This window comes from Silene latifolia, chromosome Y, assembly GCF_048544455.1.
Source record: "Silene latifolia isolate original U9 population chromosome Y, ASM4854445v1, whole genome shotgun sequence".
NCBI classification, from domain to species: Eukaryota; Viridiplantae; Streptophyta; class Magnoliopsida; order Caryophyllales; family Caryophyllaceae; genus Silene; species Silene latifolia.
This window is the reverse complement of record NC_133538.1, coordinates 124518411-124528660: the sequence shown is the minus strand read 5'-3', so window position 1 is coordinate 124528660 and position 10250 is coordinate 124518411. Positions and strand designations below refer to the sequence as shown.

Below are 10250 nucleotides of genomic sequence, written 5' to 3'. Positions count from 1 at the left end.
ATCACATTCCGTACCCACCGAGGAAAACCTACCAAATGGTACTCCCACACCACAACATTTGACCGGAAATTTTATTGCCAAATCCGCCTTTATCCAATTAGTCGAAAGGAGCCAATTTGGGGGGATGCCTAGTGAAGACCCTCATTCTCATATGGAAACCTTTTGTGACTATTGTGATGCGATTTCTCAAACCGGTGTAACTCAAGACCAAATTCGATGGGTCTTATTTCCTTTTTCTCTAATCGGTACCGCGAAACAATGGTTGAAGGGCCTTGATAAGGCCACTCTCGGAATAGATTCTTGGAAGAAGTTGGCTCTAGCTTTCTACAAAAATTTCTACCCACCGGAAAAGACTAACATGCTAAGAGCTCAAATTACGGGTTTTAAACAAAGGGATGAAGAATCTTTGTATGAAGCTTGGGAGCGGTTCAAGGGAACTTGTCGCTCATGTCCTCACCATGGACTTAGCGAGTGGTTCTTGGTACAACAATTTTGGAACGGTTTATATGAAGATTCAAGGAACATTCTCAACATGGGATCAAATGGAATGTTCACCGAAGTTGATGACAATTCAACATGGAACAAGGTTGAGGAAATGGCGGTCCATAACTCACAATATAGTAGACATCGCAAGGCTACTAGAGGAGGAAGGCATGAAGTGGACTCCGTTACTCAATTGGGTGCTCAACTTAGTGCTCACATTGACACAATCAATTTGAAGTTTGAACAAGCTATGGCTAGACTTGAAGAAGCCTCAAAATCACCAAAGCATCATGTTAATGCCATGACGGCATCCTCATCAATCCCAAGTGGGATATGTGAGAATTGTGGAACTTTGGGACATGACCAAAGTGAATGTAGGGGAACAAATGAACAAGTGAATGCTTTCCAAGCATACAAGAGTGGTACCCCTTATTCCAACTATTACAATGAAAACACCAAGTTTCTTCCAAATCTCTCATACAAAAGCCAAAATGTTCAAAACCCTCAAACAACATACACCCCACCTCCCATGAGAAACCAAAATCAAACACCCTTTTTCAACCAAAACCAAGGTGACCAAAATCAAAATCCATACAATCACCAAAATGACCAAGGTTTTGATGTTCAAAAAGCGGTCCTCCAAATGCAAAAGAATCAACAAGAGTTTTTCACTCAAATGCAAAAAGATAGTCAAGCAAAAGAAACCACCATCAACAACATTCTAGCTCACACCAAGATGTTGGAAACACAATTGACTCAACTAGCATCTTCAAGCTCACAAAGACAAAAGGGGCAATTACCACCTCAAAGTAATCCCCCAAGACATGAAACGGTTAGTGCCATTCACTTGAGAAGTGGTACAAGGTATGAAGCACCGAAGAAGCAAGTTGAGGATGAAGTTGTGGAAGCTAGTGATAAGGAAGAAATTGTGCAAAACTCCAAAGATGGAGAATCATCAAAAGAAGAAATTTCAAAGAAAAATGAAGACAAGACCAAGGATAAGGAGCCCATTGTGATTAGACTTCCTTTTCCAAGTCGTCAAGCCAAGCCCAAATTTGATGACCAACTTGGAAAGTTTATGGAAATTGTGAAGAATTTGGAAGTCTCAATTCCTTCCACGGAATTAATCAATCACGTGCCGGCCTATGAGAAATACATGAAAGACATCCTCACAAAAAAGAAGTCGATCCGGAACCTTGAGACTATCGCCTTCAGTAAGGTGAGTAGTGCAATACTTCAAGGGAGTTCACCTCCAAAACTAAAGGATCTGGGAAGCTTCTCAATACCGTGTACCATTGGCGACACCACGATCAACAAAGCCTTATGTGATCTAAGGGCTAGTGTGAGTGTTATGCCGTACTCGGTGAGTAAAAGGTTGGGGATGAGAGAGCTTAAATGCACCAATATCACACTCCAAATGGCCGATAGATCGACGAAGACACCATTAGGAATATGGGAAGATGTCCCCGTACGAATTCGGAAGTTTTTCATCCCGGTGGACTTTGTCATTGTTGGTATGGAGGAAGATTCCAACATTCCAATCATTCTAGGAAGACCCTTCTTACACACCGCGGGTGCGGTGATTGATGTAAAACAAGGTGAGCTCACTCTAGAAGTGGGAGATAAGAGTATAACTTTTAATCTTGACAAGACTATGAGAGCTCCCCGTTTACATGAACCGTGTTTTATGATCGATCATTATAGTCGGAAGGATGAAAGGAAGAAGTCGGAACTCCAATGGAAGAAGAAAATTGAAGATGCTCCATTCAAAGAGCAAGTGAATTGTGACAAAGAGAGCTTGCAAGGCTCATCAAAGACAAGCAATGAAGAAGATGGCCTCATTGGCTAAGAAAAGAAATTGGGAAAGTTGTCTCCATCAAATCAAGAGATTTTCAATGATCAACTTAATGAAGTATGTGGTCTTTGGGACGACGAATTTGAAGGGATTTTTAATCCCTACATTGGTAATGCCATTAATCAAGACCGACAACAAGGGCCAAGGTCTATTGAAGACCTCTATCATGATAATGAACAAGCATTTGATTACTTTTTCAAGGTGTTGAGCAACATCAACAACACTTTGAACATGCCCCCTTGACATCTCATCAAGAATGAGAGTTTGGTGGAGTCCTCCCTAAACCACCATTTGTAAATATTTCTAACTCCCTAACTTCCATTTCAATTCTTGTATTGCATTTTTGTTATTTTTGGATTTTTATACTTTGATCAAGATAATTATCATGTTTGAGAGAAGTGAGGGAGGGACTAATAATTTCAATTAATATGTAGTGCTTTAGCTTAGTGTGGGGATGGCAATTGCCTAGGCTATCCATGCCTTAGTAGTGCCCCCACAATGAAGAACACAAGATATGAAGAAGAATGGAAGAATGACAAGGGATATGCGTTGTACACGGATGGAACTGAATCCGGGTACAAAGGGGTCGAATTCGAGCAGATTCAGGAGAATCCGCCCGTCTTCAAGCAATCCGGACGTATTGGGTAAAAGACGCACGTCCCGACTTGAGCTGAACTTTTGATATTTTTGACTGTCAGCGAATCCGGGCGTCCTGCATCCTAATATGCCCGTCTTCAAAAATCCGCCCGTCCTGAAGGGAAGACGCCCGTCTTCTTGGCTGAAGAAAACAAGAAAAATCCCTGTAAAGGAATCCGCCCGTCTTCTGCAGAAGTCGCCCGTCCCGTGTTTGCAAATCCGAGCGTCTTCACTGAAAGACGCCCGTCTTTAGGCAAGTTTTTCCCAACCCAGAAAAGGCAGAATCCGCCCGTCCCGAGCAGAATCCGCCCCTCTTACCCCTGTAGTTCAAAATTTTCGGGTTTTATAAACCCCCTCCCAACTTCATTTCTTCATTTCTTCATTCATAACACTACTCAAAACCCTCAAAAACCCTCATCCTCTCCATCACAAAAACAAAATTCCTCAACAACATTCACCAAAATCAAATCAAAACATCCTTTTAACAACAAATCAATCACTCCTTTTTCAACAAAAATCAAAACCAAGCACAAAATCTTCAACCTTTGAGTCGATTTTTGAATTCATAAAGGCAAAGCCTTTCATCTTTAAATCGATTTGGGTGTACTAGAAATTGAAGATTTTTCACTCCTTTCTTGGTTAATTCATCAATGGCAAGGACTAAGGGAGCAACAAAGGCAACAAAGGCAAAGGCACCAAAGGCAAAAACACTTTCATTAAGGCAAAAGACTCTTCAAGCAAAGAAAGCATTGGCTATGGTGGTAGCAAACCCAAACTTGGAAGTGCAACAACAACAACAACCTCCCATGGGAGCAACAACATCTACTACTCCGGAAATTGATCAACTTGCAAACTATCCGGAGGTAATTTTCATTTCCAAATCCCATAGAGACACTTTTGCCAAGTTTGCTAGAAAATCATTTCAATCCACCAAGTTTATTTGTGAAGATACCTTAGAAAAATTGGGTGTCCTTGAGCAAACTAGAGCCTTTTTCAAAGCCATGGTGTAACACCCCCATATCCAGAGGAGCCTCAACTAGGCCTTCCTTAGCATATAAGGGCGTTACCATCTCGGTTGCCCGAGGAAAGTAATTATCAAACGTCAATAAAAGAACTATTAAGTTATATTACAAGTGATTCAAACCAAAATACAATACAAAGGTACAACTCAAAGACTACTCGCTATGACCATCATATCTCGTGAAGACTCATCCCTGCCCGGACCTCAGCTATCAACCACATCAACACCTGCTAAGACCGACTGCTCACCATAAGGGATCACGGCAGACACATAACAAACAAACAACCACACAAGGTCAGTACTGAGATAAGACAAGACAACGGTAATTACAATTATCAATACAGCACTACTAACAGTCCCAAACGCAACCATCATAATCCAACCAACTCTGTCACTGACTGTCCACTGGACCAGCCCTACCAGTGGGGGACCGCAGCCGTACCCACCAAATCCCCGCTCATCAAATCGAGCGATAACCCTGTCCATTAATGTGCACATCCCCTTCCGTGGCGGGTTCCACGAAGGGCGAAACTAGGGCGTGAAGCCACTCCCGCAAGTGACCCCACTCAGCCGAGAACGCATCTCGAGAACCGTCAACAACGATCACAACCATCATAATACAATAATTATAGCAAACAACCAAACACAACACAGCCACAATATCCGACACACTAGACCATCTGCAGAAACTGAGTAGGCGAACCTACCTTTAAGCAACCGCAACCAATCCACGCCGACAGATAACATATCCAAATACCAAGCAAAGCCTATAACCACCATACAAACATCTATTACTAACAAGCAAACCCTAACTATAGAGACAAAGGCACGGATGATGACTATGACATACCTATTAGGGAGAAACTCGAAAAAAGACCGCTACCCGACTCAAGAGACGCTCTCCTAAGGCACAAGAATCTTCACAAAGGTTTCCATGGAGGTTTTAAGGTGAAGGGAAGGGAAAGAGGCGACTGAAGGATAGGAGGAAGGTGGCGGAAGTGATTTGCGGATTTAACAAAACGCGATATAAAACCCTCGCTGAAAACCCGGCACTCGATCGAGTACCCAACCCACTCGATCGAGTAGCCCCCTACTCGATCGAGTATCCTAGCTACTCGATCGAGTAGCCTCTACTCTATCGAGTACCACTCTTAACACGCACCCCAAGATGGTTTTGGCATACTTTCCTAAGATTACTCCCGCTCCCAAGGACAGTCAATGATGGTCAAAGGGTCCCTAAAAGGGCGGGTATTACAGTCTTCCCCCCTTAAAAAGAACTTCGTCCCCGAAGTTCACCTCACCTATCTCCCGCTCAAGATACGAAGACAACACATCCCCACCCATCTTCCCGCTCAACCCATTACTCCCTGGAAACACCATTCCCCCCCCCCCCCCCCATGTCATCATCATCACCGTCTATACCTATATCTAATGACTTTTACTACTATTATGCAAGCACTATTACCGATAACCGTTACCTTATATACATATAAACATCAAACCCGCAACGCGAATCACCACTCACGATCACCCGACATACAGTATCGACTATCAAACTATCAATCTAGAACATGTCTCATATCAACTATCATATGGTACAACCAATGCCACCATATTACTTGGTAAAGTGATGCAAATACGATTCATCGCACTATAACTTTTCTCCACAACCACCCTCCCTTAAGAACTAAAGCAAGTCGTTATACTTTTTTTTTTTTTTTACATGATACCAACCACATTATAAACAATTACCAATAACATTATAAACGAGCAAAACATTATTCAAAACAACCTTTTTATTTCGCGACATTACTCTTCCCCTCTAAAAAGGAACTTCGTCCCCGAAGTTCACCACCCAAATATCAACGCGTATTACTTATTATTTGTATCTTAACATTAAAGGAAACCATATTATTTGTTGTGGACATTACTCGCTAATTATACACTCGTTAAGTTAGAAATCATACGCAAGTCACCGGAATAACTAGTTACCGTTGACAACACACGTTAAAATGGTATGCACATACATAGGCGAAGTTACAACTCCGATAAATAGATCCTAAGGAGACGTATGCAGTATTAAAGTAACCCGAAATTATTACCGTTTCACCAATCGTGACAAATATGCTTATAATACTTCAATTATGACTTGTAACATATGAAATTAATGGTTCAAAGGTGTTACTACGCACTCACAACTACTTTAAACATTAAACTCGCAATTATAAAACAATTGAACATTTTTAATTTTCGAAAACCAATCAGAATAACGATGCTACTCGATCGAGTATGTAGCGGTACTCGATCGAGTGCCATGCTACTCGATCGAGTGTCTTGGCTACTCGATCGAGTGGCCCGAGTTCGAAATGTTTTCTTTCTTCCTTTCCTCTCGCAGACTACTCGATTGAGTGTGGGGTACTGTCGAGTACCGCAGCCAAGTACCCTACACAACCCGTTATAACCCAACATATATAAACATGACTGTCACATAAATTGAGTCGGGATGACGCCCCGACTCTCAATCACCCTGCAAACGGTTAAAGTAGCTAATCCGGCCTTATGGCCTAACGATACAAGTTCATAAATAAAGTTTCAACTAAAACAACCGAAAATCTAACCACGCTACCAACAACAACTACTACTAACAATCATGAATGAAGATAGAAACAAGGAGTATCACTCCTGCTGCTGCTCAAACATCACCTCATCATCACCACCACCCGACGTACCTGCTCCTGTGACGACCCGATCCCCGCATCCACTCCCCGCTCCCGCTCCCGGGCCCACGTACCATGGGGTCAAGCCACCGTAAGGGAAGGACCGAGGTGCCCCCACGTCGACGGATCCACCCCGTAGGAATGGAAAACCCCGAGTAGTCCCCAACTCCGCTCCACCAAATCGGATGCGGTCCCTCGGTCCCTATCCCCCGAGCGTACGCCATCTCGTGCATGTTCCGGAGTGTCAAGGTGGATGACACTCTCTCCGCCAGGTAACTGGATCGCGTCTCCAGGGTGTCGAGGTAAGGGTAGCATGGAAAAGACTGCTGCTGTGGTGCTACTGGCTGTGGCCTAGTCTCCGAGGCCCTCTCTCTCACTCGACGGGGTCCCCTCACCACTCTGGGTCTCTCTACCGCTTGAACTCCCGCATTCTCGCCCTTTGTCGGCTCCGGCATCTCCTCGAGGATGGTGCCGTCGATGAGATAGGTCTGTAGCTGGCGGGGTCCGTCATCATCCTCCTCCTCCTCGTCATCGGAGTCCACCGTCACTACTGTCGGCTCCAAGGGCTCCGTGGGTGGGAGGTGCTCAGGAGCTGGAACCTTCATCCAACTCATGCCATACACCCTCCATGCTAGGCTACCGTCAGCCAAGGTCCTCAACCATTTCAGGTCGAGATAGTATTCACGATCCATGGTAGGCACTGGAGTAGCTAGAGGCACGTACGCCGAAGAAGCCTCAAAGGAGGTTAGCTTTTCAGCTAACCGAGTGGCAATAGCACCACAACTCAGGTACCGGGAAGGGGAAGAAGCCATCAAGGCAAGGGCAGCACAAACTATAGAAGGAGCATTAAAGACCACTTTCCTGGCCCGCTCCGGGTTGAGGTAAGACATCAGAAGTAAGACCTCATGATTGTTCAATTTACTGATATCCTTTCGGTCATAGAGGAGGTTCGAAAGAGAACGGAGAAAGACCCTCAAGGTAATATGCTGAACGTCATTAATCAGCATGTTGCTCGAGGTGGGAGCTTGCTTCCCAGTCAAGCAAGGCATTAGGCGGCAGACGCCGCACTCAGCTGGAATGTCGGTGATGGAGTCCTTGGGAGGCTTGGCCAACCCAAGGTGAGAGGCAAACAAATCCATGGTCAACGAAAACGGTATTCATCAATCTAAACTCAACGATCGACCCTGGTCATAGTTAAAAGAGCTCATGAACTCCAAGGTAAGAAAAGGGTAAGTATGCTTCCTCAGCCTATACAAACCCGTAAACCCCAAGGTCTCGAAAATGTGATGGACATCCGTCTCTATCTCCAATTCCTCTAACACACTGGTGTCTATACACTTTGTAGGTCTCATTTTGCGTTTTTGTAAGGCTACAAAACGCTCCCTTTGCTTGAAATCAACAAAAACAACTGTAGGGTATTCGGGGATCATGGTACCACAGTCCACTTCCTTCCCCTAACTCAGGTGGGTTACCCCTCCCCCGTTTACTCTGGCGGGTTCCAAGGTTCGATCTCGGCATCGCTTTAGGTATAAGGTCAAACAATTTGTATAAAACATGTAGGCATATACTTCATACAATTTGAGTTCTATATACTTAGCAAGTTCACTAACTCATCAACAAGTTCAATATTTGAAGCACATAAATCATGTAATTAAACTTAGATGCTCAGCTAGGTACACACATTTCATCAATAGTTTCCTCAATTTTAGCATATAGTCTCAGTTTGTAGCCACTTATAAACCGCAATTATGAAAATTTGGCATGTGAACACATATTCTCAGCAATTCGAATATCCTAGCATGCTTCTAAAGGTCGTTCCATTTACATTGCTAATTACATGTTACTAATTCAAGAGAAATAATAATTTATGGCATATCATCATCACTTTCATATTATGTTCAACAACTCAACTAAAATTTTCAGACGGTCTTTACAGCTGAGACAATTTTGGCATATTTTCATTAAGCATCGTTTCTATTACTATTTGAAGTTTAACTTATACTTATAATATCATTCATAACATCAATTTTCCAACTATAAATCACGAATTTCCATTTGAGGCACTTTTAAGACGGAGTTTTAAGGCAACTTTCTAAGGTAAAATCACCAAAATCTATCCTCCAACATGATGTAAACCATACTTAAGGCTCAATTCTACCATCTAACCATTGTAAAACAACCAAAAATCGATTTCAATTTTGGAAACCCTAGAAATTTCGGGTTCAATTTTGCAATTTCTAATCTAATTTACAGCAATTAACCACCAACAAACATGGAAAGAAGGCATGTGAATCATGTTTCAACAATTAAAAGCACCAAATTGGTCATAATAATCGAAAAGTTCAGATTGTTTTACTTTCCTAGCACATTCAAAGCAATAAACCATGTACATTAAGAAGAATAGCATACCTTGATTGATGGACAAAGTAGAGAAACGAAATTAAACTAAGAAATCAACCCCAAGAATCACTACTAACCCAAGAGAAAGAGAGGATTTGAGAGGAAATAAAGAATTGAGAGTGATTTAGGTGTAGGTGTGTCGAAATATAGAGGAATAAGAAGAAGAAATAGAAAGATTAGGGGTTTTAAGAAAACCCGTAGGATTTGCTGTACAGTAACCTACTCGATCGAGTGCCTGGGGTACTCGATCGAGTACCACCCTACTCGATCGAGTAGGAGCTAAATCGTCGAGTATCTGCAGGAATTTTCCCACATTCCGACGTTATAGCTTCCTAACTAGATCGAGTGAGGTGTCTAGTAAGCACTCTCACTCGGTCAAGTAGAGTTAAGTACTCGGTCCGAACACTAAGTAACTCGAAGATACCTGCAAAACAACGCCGCGTGTCGATTCCAAACTAAGTTCGGGATTCGACACTAATTATCACATTCAATCACGTTTTATAACCATTGTCGCGCAAAATACAACCCTTCAACAATTAAGAGACATATCGCGTTACGTTATACAAATTACCCAACTCGGTCTACCTGTCACCGAGTTATTTATAAACCTAGTCGTGTCATTTTATTACACTTAAACTTGTTTTACATGTTACTACTAAACTCATGCTTACTTCAAGTTGAAGCGGATGATTAACATTAGTTCTTTCTTTCACGTATTACATAAACGCATACTTTTCAAAACAAATTAATCTACCATATTTCACATTCTATCATAAGCAATTTATTTTAGTACGAATCACACATTACGCAGCGGAAAAATTTAAACTAAATAGCAAAGCATATACACATTACCACATACCGTGATTCGGATTATTACTCATCTATACTATAATTATCATTATAGTCATCGCGGTAGGATCTATAATCTCACGTACAACTTCCGTCATCATTAATTTTATGGCAAACACCTAGTGCTCACTTATTCATATTACACATTCGATTTCACACTTTCACGCATCTCCATGACATATAATTTCGTCACATACTTCATAGCTATCATATAAGCTCACTAATCATTCAAAGAACTCAATAATCTCATCAACAATTACCATACACGGCCTGATATATCACTAACACA

General features: G+C 42.2%; 1 non-coding gene across 1 annotated transcript; it reads right to left on the bottom strand.

The window, feature by feature from the left end:
• Positions 1–358: 358 nt before the first annotated feature.
• LOC141636413 (small nucleolar RNA R71) lies at positions 359–465 on the bottom strand. The gene has a single exon (XR_012541028.1). It is a non-coding gene; the product is annotated as a small nucleolar RNA R71 (small nucleolar RNA).
• Positions 466–10250: the final 9785 nt, after the last annotated feature.